This window comes from Cucumis melo, unplaced genomic scaffold (genome assembly GCF_025177605.1).
Source record: "Cucumis melo cultivar AY unplaced genomic scaffold, USDA_Cmelo_AY_1.0 utg000811l, whole genome shotgun sequence".
Classification (NCBI taxonomy): Eukaryota; Viridiplantae; Streptophyta; class Magnoliopsida; order Cucurbitales; family Cucurbitaceae; genus Cucumis; species Cucumis melo.
The window spans coordinates 20,001-30,000 of record NW_026124222.1 but is presented as its reverse complement, the minus strand read 5'-3'; the positions used below and the strand labels follow the sequence as shown (position 1 = coordinate 30,000).

At 33.5% G+C, this 10,000-nt stretch overlaps 3 non-coding genes across 3 annotated transcripts; 2 read left to right on the top strand and 1 right to left on the bottom strand.

The window, feature by feature from the left end:
* The first annotated feature begins 2,701 nt into the window (after positions 1-2,701).
* On the top strand, positions 2,702-2,788 carry TRNAS-GGA (transfer RNA serine (anticodon GGA)). The gene has a single exon. It is a non-coding gene; the product is annotated as a tRNA-Ser (tRNA).
* Positions 2,789-4,048: 1,260 nt separating this feature from the next.
* On the bottom strand, positions 4,049-4,121 carry TRNAT-UGU (transfer RNA threonine (anticodon UGU)). The gene has a single exon. It is a non-coding gene; the product is annotated as a tRNA-Thr (tRNA).
* A 1,601-nt stretch (positions 4,122-5,722) lies between these two features.
* On the top strand, positions 5,723-5,795 carry TRNAF-GAA (transfer RNA phenylalanine (anticodon GAA)). Its single transcript has one exon. It is a non-coding gene; the product is annotated as a tRNA-Phe (tRNA).
* The last annotated feature ends 4,205 nt before the right edge of the window (positions 5,796-10,000 follow it).

The following is a 10,000-nucleotide window of genomic DNA, read 5'->3' as shown; positions in this document are numbered from 1 at the left end:
GAAAAGTTTAATAATAGCATAGCAGTTAATATTTAAAATAAAGAAATAAAAAAAAATAAAGAAAAAAAAAAAAATAGAGTTTTCTTATTTGAAACGCCTTGTGATCTTCAACCAATTTTGGGCTTCAATATAATTACCGGGAGTAAGCGCTATAGCTTGTTTCCAATACTCAGCGGCTTGATTGAACCAAGCCTCCGCAATTTCAGAATCTCCCTGTCGAATGGCCTGTTCTCCCCGGTCGGAATAGGCAGGTAAATTCCTTCCCTTAGAACCGTACTTGAGAGTTTCCTACCTCATACGGCTCAACAGTCAATTCTTTTGCTGTCCCATATTTAAAAAAATTTATCATATCTAATCTAATTGAATGAAATTTTTCATAGATCTAGCCCATTTTTTTTTCTCGAGTTAAGCAAAAGCGGTTAATTATATAAGTTTCAAACTTCAATTTTGCTGAATAATTAAATAAGTTTTATCTTTTCTCCCACCTTCAGAAGAATAAAGCATAGGCATTCCACCCACTATCGTTACAATTTTCTGAAAGATAACTATCTCGGTTTCATCTAGAAATTTATATAGAATCCTTGAAAAAGACTTTCCTTCATAAGAAAGAAAAGACTTACTGTCTTTGGGATCTGATGCTACACCGCTGCTCAATATTGTAGGGGATCCACCCTATTACATAAGTGGATTCCTTCATTTTGATCTTATATCATGATATAAGTAAGCAGTTTTTATTGTATCGGCCAAAAACCTGACTAATTGATCTTTACGGTGCTTCTTCTATCAATTAGATCCTTTATCCATAGAATAAAGTATCTAGGCATACCTATTTCTTCATATTTCTGCTTCTATGAAGTTTCTTTCTTTGCTACAGCTGATACAAATCGTTAGTTTGGACAATACATATGTAGAAAGCCTATTTTTTTTAGTATTTATTAGCGAATTTTCTCTTTTTTTTCTTTCTATAGTGGAGATAGTCGCACGTAATGACAGATCACAGCCATATTATTAAAAGCTTGTGGTAAGAACGGGTTTCGTTCTAGTGCCCGAAAATAATATTCCAAAGCTTTTGTATGTTCTCCGTTCCTTGTGTGGATAAGACCTATGTTATAGAGTATATAACTTCGATCATAGGGATCGATTTCTAGTCGCATAGCTTCATAATAATTCTGTAGAGCTTCCGCATAATTTCCTTCGGATTGAGCCGACATCCGTTACGGTCGTTCGTTATTCCATTGAAAGAATCTCCGTTCCAGAACCGTACGTGAGATTTTCATCTCATACGGCTCCCCCTTTATCTGATGCGCATAATGAGATGAGAATAATACATGAAATCAAAAAACATTGAAATACTCTCATTATGAACTCATGGGACTAGCGTTTTTACAAAAAATCTCTAGCCAACCTTCCTGTAAAAGATCTTTTCTTAACATCAAGCATGGTTTACTAGATAAAAATAAAAATGGTAACTCTAACAATTTCTTTGTCCTCAACGCCTCTAAATTTCCAGGAATTAGTCACTTCAACAGTCTTCGATGGTTATACAGGTATCCAAAATACAAACGAGATGGATGTTTGTTGTCCCAACCATTTTTCTAAGTTCCGATCCCGATAAGGAAAAGGTATAATTTATAACAAAGTTTTCGTGTTGTTGATTCCTAGGTGTAGTGCTTCTTCCCCTCTGCTACCTATTTTTACTAGTGAATATTTTTACTAGTGGAGTAGGGTTGACTTAATCCATAGGTTACACCTTTCGCTTAATACTAGAATCGACAATTCTAGCATCTAAGGTTACATTAATCGGGGATACACGACAGAAGGAATTTTTTGATTTTCAAATTGCACCTCCAAGAAGCGTAGATTTATTTCAATTATTGTTTTCTTTCTATCCCGAATACTGTGTCTTTCTACTAAGACGGAGAGCGGTAAAGAAAATTGAAAAAAAAAAAAATCAAATCGCACCATCTCTGTAATAGGTGAATGCCTCTTTTTCCCCGGAAGTTGTCGGAATTATTCGTAATAAGATATTGGCTACAATTGAAAAGGTCTTATCGATAAAATTTCCATTTATCCCACCAGATCTAGGCATCGGTAACAACCCCATTCTATAATTTCTTTTAATTACCTCTCGTGAGAAAATGATCCCACAAACAAAGGAATTGCATAGTACGAAATAACATAAAAACGGATTCATTAAAAAATCCCACTCGATATTAAAATTGTTTCTTTTTGATTTCACAGGAATCAATAAAAGAGAAGAAATATTTCAATCCGGTTAAATTTCATCCAAATGTAGTAGGATCAGAATGAAGAGAACTATTCTGATTTCAGCGAAGTTGAAGAAAAAAAGAATTTTATTTATCTGACTGGGGTAATTCTAGAAGTTTTTTGATTGAATTATGATACAAAAAAGAGCAAAAAGAATCGAATAATCATTCTATGATTCATAACTTGTGACTAGATATATGTATGGGATAAACAGTTGTTGGTGAAAAATCGAAAACTGTAAAAGTCGAATTTTTAGAAAAAAGGAATCATAGTTTAAAAAACTAAATAGAATCATGAGCTAAAAGTATCCATTAAACATAGTTAAAAAAAAATTATTTGTATAGTTAGAATTGGTTGGACGTGCCTATCAAAAAAAAAATTGAATATTAATGACTCACTATTAACTCGGTTTCTGGGCCATAATCATTCTGTAGGAGAGATGGCCGAGTGGTTGAAGGCGTAGCATTGGAACTGCTATGTAGGCTTTTGTTTACCGAGGGTTCGAATCCCTCTCTTTCCGTACTAATTCAACAATGTTACTGACCACAATGTATCAAATCAAATAACAATCGATACTATTATTCCAACGGTTAGACCTTTATGGATTCTTTATTTCGAATTTTTGTGGTACGGAAACGAAAAGACTGGAAAGAATGCACAAGAGATGAAAATCCCCCTACCGATCAATGATAGATGAATGATAGAAAAATTTCCGGATCAAAACCTTACTTTCCTTCGGTCTCTTTACTTAGACTTCGGCGAAGGGGAGGACGAAATTGTCCGAACCCTTGTTTTTTAGTTAGGTTTAAGTCTGACGAGAATAATATTCTACAACGAGCAATTCATTTATTTTTAAACTGACCCATTTACTATCTATTATTTGATTGACTAATCCTTTATATTGCAATGGCTGAAGAGTCAAATGTTTTGGCAATTCCTGAGGGGGGGATGAATCAAGATAATTTTGAATCAGTGTTCTCGATTTTTTTTCATCTTTTGCTGTAATAATATCTCGGGGTTTGCACCGATAACTTGGTATATCCACTATAGAACCATTAACTAAAATATGTCTATGATTAACTAATTGTCGGGCTTGAGGAATAGTCGAAGCCATACCCAATCGAAAAAGGATGTTATCCAAACGCATTTCAAGTAATTGTAGTAAAACTTGACCCGTTGATCCTTTGGCTTTTCCGGCGATACGAACGTATTTAAGTAATTGTCGTTCTGTAAGACCATAATGAAAACGCAATTTTTGTTTTTCTTCTAAACGAATACGATATTGAGATTTTTTACCGGAACGCGATTGGTTTTTAAGATCGTTTCCGGTTTTGGGCCTTTTACTAGTTAGTCCCGGTAAAGCCCCCAGACGGCGTATTTTTTTGAAACGAGGCCCTCTGTAACGCGACATAAAGACTCCTTATTTTATTTTATTTAAATTTCATAAACATTTTATTTTATTTAAATTTCATAAACTTAAATGAAAACTAAATGATAAATATTATAAATGAAGTGAAATCCAGTAAAGTATTGTACTACAAAACAAAGAATAATTAGATAACTTGGATCAATATCCGGATCCTATTGTATATGTAAATGATATAAAAAAGTAAGAGTTCCTTTCTTGATTTGTTCTACAGAAATAGAACCCCTCCTTTAGTCATAAAGGTAAGTAAGTTCCTACGACATCATAGATCGGTGACCTTTGAAAAAGGGTAAGAAGTCGTTTCTTTATTTATTTGATTTATCAATTATGTCAAAAATAAAATCAATAGAGAAAAGCCGGCTATCGGAATCGAACCGATGACCATCGCATTACAAATGCGATGCTCTAACCTCTGAGCTAAGCGGGCTCACATAACAGAAATGTTACATGCATAGTAATTTACTAAATTACTGGGATCTTAGCTATTCCTAATTAATATGAATATAGAATCTAATTTCATTTCAAATAAATATTCAATATTGGAATTGTTCTATTATAGAACATAATAATTAATATAACGATTAATAGAATATAGCGATAGAAAATTTTGATCTATTTATCAAATGGATGTGTATCAATAATTAATGTGTTAATCTTAATTGCATTTAATGCAATTGAGATGATAATGAAGCGTTTCTATGTTTTCATTCTGAAAGGTGGAAGATAAGACGAACAAGGGAATCGACCGTTTAAGTATTAAATTTTTTACTAAAAAAATAATAGAAAGAGGGGCAAATATATATGTTCATATATCTATCTATATTGATATATATTGAATTGCAGATACAGAAATGATAGAATCATTTTGGATCGGAACAAATATGGGTCTCCGATAGAGAAGAGAGAGATGAAAGAAGATAGACAAGAAATCCAATAGGAGGAAACACTTTTCAATAGAGGAATCGGTATTCTAATGACTTGAGTGGTTCCAGTATAATACAAATGAAAGAAAACGGGGAAGGACATCATAATGCGATACTAATCTTAAAAGAGGGGGATATGGCGAAATCGGTAGACGCTACGGACTTAATTAGATTGAGCCTTGGTATGGAAACCTACTAAGTGATAACTTTCAAATTCAGAGAAACCCTGGAATTAAAAATGGGCAATCCTGAGCCAAATCCTTTTTTCCGAAAAAAAAGGGTAGGTGCAGAGACTCAATGGAAGCTGTTCTAACAAATGGAGTTGACGACGTTGCGTTAGTAAAGGAATGAATCCTTCCATCGAAACTCCAGAAACGATGAAAGATAAACGTATTACGTACTGAAATACTATATTGATTAATGACAACTCGAATCTCTATTTTTTATATTTCTATAATTTTTTATATTTATATTTATATATATATAAAATTATATATAAAAATGAACGAATTGTTATGAATCGATTCCAAGATCTACAAGTTGAAAAAATAATCGAATATTCATTGATCAAATCATTTACTCCATCATAGTCTGATAGATCTTTTGAAGAATTGATTAATCAGATCGAATAGAATAAAGATAGAGTCCCATTCTACATGTCAATAACGACAAAAATGAAATTTATAGTAAGAGGAAAATCCGTCGACTTTTAAAATCGTGAGGGTTCAAGTCCCTCTATCCCCAAAACCCTAAAAAGGCCCGTTGGCCTCTTTAATTATTTATCCGTTCATTAGCAATTCAGACTTTGTTATGTTTCTCATTCATTCGACTCTTTCACAAGCGTATTTGAGCGGAAATTTGATTTCTTATCACAAGGCTTGTGGTATATATTCTATATGATAGACGTACAAACGAACATCCTTGCGCAAGTAATCTGTGAAATTTGAATGATTAACTGTCTACTGTACTGAAACTTCGAAAGGCTTATCCAAGCCCTGAAATTTCGTATATCTTCAAAAAGAAGACTTTGGAATACCTTTTTTCTTATTTACAATTGACATAGACCAAAGTCATCTATTAAAATAAGGATAATGTGTCGGAAATGGCCGGGATAGCTCAGTTGGTAGAGCAGAGGACTGAAAATCCTCGTGTCACCAGTTCAAATCTGGTTCTTGGCACATCATGAATTTGTATGAGTATCTATTCTACGGATTCATTAATAATATAGATCATGAAAAATACTGATACATGATGATGTCTGGAAATCTACCCTTTAACTAAACTATATATATTTTTTACTCTATTTATAGATGTCGAAAATAGACAAGTAAAGATAAAGAGGATATTTATAGAAATATGTAAAGGATGTATATAGATATGTAAAAGAAAAGAATTTTCTTTTGTTTCCTCTTCTTTTTTATTTGTTCATACTCTGTCTCCTGGCGTTCAATTCCTATTTTATACATATTTGAAAGTTTCAATTAGTTCCTTATAAGACCCAAAAGTCTAGTCTAGGGGAGTTGAAAGGCGGGAATGGCCAAGATTCATCTCAGATACAGTACAAATAGAATCCGATTCTCTTTTCATATTATATTTCTTCATTTCACCCTATGTGACTTTTTAAAGCACATCTATAAGTCATATGCGTGATACATAGTTCATAATGCAGAACTCATTTAGTTCATCCTATTAGCTTGTGGCTCATCCAAAATAAGTATCTTACAAATTGGATAATCTCACCAAATCTCTAATTGTATTTTTTTTAATCAATAATAATAAGATGAATGAGACTTCAATTACTATGCTATATCTATAAGAGAACGTAAAAATGTATTTGAATATCTTGAGTTGTCGAAGTGAAGATTAGTTTCGTATTATTTAATGAGCATCTTGTATTTCATAAAAATTGGGGGCAATATAATCCTTACGTAAGGGCCATCCTACCCAACTTTCAGGCATTAAGATACGCTTTAGACGTGGATGATTATCATAAGAAATTCCCAACATATCATAAGATTCCCTTTCTGGAAAATCCGCACTTTTCCAAACCCAGAAAACAGACGGAATTTTAGGATTTATCCTTGCGGCAAATACTTTTATGCATACCTCTTCCGGTTGATCTATACCATACTCGATTCTCGTAAGATGATACACACTAGCTAACAGTCCGCCTGGTGCTACATCATAAGCACATTGGGAACGTAGATAATTGTAACCATATACATATAAAATGACTGCAATGGAATGCCATTCCTCGGGCTTTATTTGTAAAGTCTCTATTCCTTGGTAATCGAAACCCAAAGATCTATGAACCAGTCCATGTTTGACTAGCCAAGAAGACAAATTACCCTGCATCTTCTCCCCCCCCCATTTTTTTATTTTTATTTGTATAAGTATTTCCCATTTACAATGAAAAATTGATGAAGATTCACTCGTTCTTTGCTTTGTTATTCTGTACAAAAAAAGTATACGGCCTAATTTACTAATTCGTAGGAAGAGACTGCACTTTTGTATTTGAAAAAAGTTTCAGGAGGGATGATCTCTGAAGTAGATGATGGTTGATAGAGTAATCCTTGATCGTAATTTCCAGTATTAGTACTTGGGCCAACATGAAATTTGTGATTGGTAGTAAAACACCGATTTTCCTCTTGAGACTTAATTCGATCTTCATAGATTTCTCGAGATATTTTCTTACGAAGTTTTGTTATAGCATCTATAACAGCCTCGGGTTTAGGCGGACAACCCGGCAAATACACATCGACAGGAATTAACTTATCGACTCCCCGAACAGTACTATAAGAATCGGTACTGAACATCCCTCCTGTAATTGTACATGCTCCCATAGCAATAACATATTTTGGTTCAGGCATTTGCTCATATAATCTTACTAAAGAAGGAGCCATTTTCATTGTTACCGTACCCGCTGTTAAAATTAAGTCTGCCTGTCTAGGACTAGATCTTGGTACCAGTCCATAACGATCAAAGTCGAATCGTGAACCTATTAATGAAGCGAATTCAATGAAGCAACAACTGGTACCATAGAGAAGCGGCCATAAACTGGAGAGTCTTGACCAATTTGAAAGATCATTTGATGTAGTTGAAATAACTGAAGTTTGGGTTGTTCGATCAAGTAAGGGAAACTCGATGGAATTCATAACTGTCTCAATGTTTTTTTTAATTGTCTGAATATTCAAAAACTAAGACCATTCCAATGCTCCTTTTCGCCATGCATAAACTAAACCGACAATTAGGATAAGCACGAAAATTAAAGCTTCTATAAAGACGGATACCCCTAATACATCAAAACTCATTGCCCACGGATAAAGAAAAACTGTTTCAACATCAAAAACAACAAAAACTAGAGCAAACATATAATAACGGATTCTAAATTGTACCCAAGCATCGCCCATTGGTTCTATTCCCGATTCATAACTCGAAAGTTTCTCTGGCTCTTTGCTAAGAGGGGCTAAAACTCCAGAAATTAGAAATGCCAAAATAGGAATAAGACTTGATATTATTAGAAATACCCAGAAAATATCATATTCGTAAAGCAGAAACATAAACGTACTCCTATCAATGTGGAAAATATACCGGATTAGTCGATCGGTACATGTCTCGTTTGAAGATTCATCCACTATAATCCTATTTATATAATATCTATTATATCCATAATAAATATATATTAAATATTATATATTTATATAGAGAGGATACATATAGTCGGAATTTCCATTTAGGAACTTTTAGTGATTGAAGAAGGAAAGAGAAGACGACTACTTTAGTTTTGTGCTTTACTAGATAAGGTATACCAACAGAAAAGCCTATTTGAGAATGTTTACAATGAAAGTTACCAAAGATCTTCGTTTCTCAAACTCTAGCTTGTCCACAAATAAAATACAGTAAGTCGTTCCTAGATCCATGTGATTTACTAGTGCATTCGATTTGCATTGGGTTATGGTGGAGTTTTTAACCGGTTTCATGTCATGATTTTGACTCCAAAAATTTACTAGAATTGGGTAGGTATCCCAAAGAAAAGAAGTATTACTAATTTCTTGATTTTGTATGGGAAAATAGGAAAATTTTCATATGTAATTCATCTACAAAGATAAGACATTAATGATGAACCAAATCAAGTGGCCAATTACAAACAATACAAACAATAATGAGGAAAGGAAAACGATTCTATTTTTGAATTATTAATAATATAGGGCTATACGGACTCGAACCGTAGACCTTCTCGGTAAAACAGATCAAACTTATTATTATCAAAATGATTTGAACTGTTTCAAAGACCCAACATGCATTTTTTTGCATTGGGCTCTTTCATTAACTGTTATAAATAAGTTAGTCTACCATATTTTTTCTTGACAGAAAGAAAGGGAGATGGTTCCATGTGCTCTGATTCATTATTTTGATTCGAATCTCGGAGCACTACCAAAGTTTTTCAAAGAAGGGGTTATCCTGACGTAGGTATGCTTCTGACCTAGATCAACTTAAGTTAAATGGAATCTCTATCGTCCTGCTTCTGCTTAAAGAATAAAATATGAAACTTCATACACCTTAAAGTTGTTCATAAGATAGGACGAAAGATCATTTTTTTTGAGGTCCTGATACTCATTATGCCTAGCATTGAATAGACTGGGTATTCACCTTATCAATATCTCAAATCAATGATGGATTTTTTTAGTGCCTAAATGGGGCACTCGATTCGGACCGAACTTTTTGTCAGGCTACTGTTCTCTTGTTTTGTTCCCTAAAAGTAATAGAGTAAGACATCGATTTCTCAATAAGATCAACTTTTTTGATTACATGATGTACTTCTCTGAAAAACATTGGCGCGCGTGTAAACGAGGTGCTCTACCAACTGAGCTATAGCCCTTGTGATACATATCTTATCATGTAGATAATTTCTTGTCAAGATGAATATTCTATAATCTATTTTGTTGATTTGTTTGATTGGTATTGCTTATCAATAATATTCGATTTATAATCTATCGATGTGATAGGGCTCATTTTTTTTTCTTTGTGATGATAAATGACCTACTTAACTCAGTGGTTAGAGTATCGCTTTCATACGGCGGGAGTCATTGGTTCAAATCCAATAGTAGGTAGAACTTATTAGATACCACAGAAGCAATGGTATCTAATAAGTTTTTCTACTCAACTTTGTTCTAGTGATTTTCTATCTTTTCCATCCGACTCTATATTTATTTCATTTTTTAATTGTAATTCTTTTTTCCATGAAAATTTCATTTCACTTTATTATTTAGACGCATTAACTAGGTACGCCATTGATAGCCTCTACTCGTGTCCTAGCTCGTCTGAGAGCTAAATTTGCCTCGATTGTTTGTCTCTTGCCCTGAGCTTTCCTCAAGTTGGCTTC